Here is a 1,260-nt window from a genome sequence, read left to right as displayed (position 1 = left end):
TGTTTTGTTTTGTTTTGTTTTGTTTTGTTTTGTTTTGTTTTGTTTTGTTTTGTAACTCACTGAGTTTCACCATGGTTGGTTGTGTTACCAGGGACATGGAGCTGTTCACTGGAGTCTGGTGGGCTCACTTACATGCATACATATGAAGATACTGACTTTCCTTCCCCCAGAATCTTTTAGTAGCCAATGGTTCAGCAGGAAGAGTTACCCTATGGGCTTTTCTGACAGAGCGGAGTAGCATGCATGTATTCCTTTGAAGTTTGGGGTTGGAATCATGTCAAGTTTTATAAACTGTAAAACTTTGTGTCTTTTCTTCTTTCCTTTCCTCCTCTTGACTATTTTTATTCTACCAACTTTGACGTATAACTAAACATCACTAATCAAGTCTGATTTCTATTCTATTTCCTTCTGCTATTCTATAGCCTTCTGCTATTCCATTGTATGGACTTACCACATTTAGTTTATCCACACTTCTGCTATGAATTAGTATTCTATTTTTATTTTTGCTATCTTTCCTTTCATTTTTTAAATTAAAATCTAGATTGAATTCATGGATCATATATAACATTATGCTTTAATGTTTACAGGCCTTGTGGAGTAGTTAAATCTAGTTGGTTAACCAGTACACTTGCTCACATCATTATCTTTTCTTTGCCTGGTCCACTTAAACTTGGCCTCATTATGTTGACAAGTACAATGCCTTGCCATTAATCATAACCACACTGTATAATACATCTCTCAAACTTATCCTTCCCACTTAGTTGTGCATTTCTTTGACCAACAAGTATCCCTTTTGAACTGCATTTACCAACTGCCTCTGGTAACCAAAATTCTAATCTCTACTTCCACGAGAGCTTTACATATATTACATGCCCTTTAGGTTAACCTACAGTGTTGCAAATTACAAGATTCAGGTCATTTTTCTGGGTGAGTAGTATTTCACTCTTTGAATGTACTTGTTCATAAACACTTATGTGGACTCTTGGCTATTGTACTGTGCTACATGCTGATGATGTAGAACTTGGCACACTGATTTATCTCCTTTACATGTATGTCCACAAGTGGGGTTGGTGATCATTGAGGTTATATTTGCATTTTTTTTAATTTTTAATATTTTTATTACATATTTTCCTCAGTTACATTTCCAATGCTATCCCAAAAGTCCTCCATAGCGCCCCCCACTTCCCTACCCACCCATTCCCATTCTTTTGGCCCTGGCATTCCCCTATATTGGGGCATACAAAGTTTGCAAGTCCAATG

The sequence above is a fragment of the Mus caroli genome, chromosome 5, assembly GCF_900094665.2.
Source record: "Mus caroli chromosome 5, CAROLI_EIJ_v1.1, whole genome shotgun sequence".
In the NCBI taxonomy this organism is placed as follows: Eukaryota; Metazoa; Chordata; class Mammalia; order Rodentia; family Muridae; genus Mus; species Mus caroli.
This window is presented reverse-complemented; position numbering follows the sequence as displayed.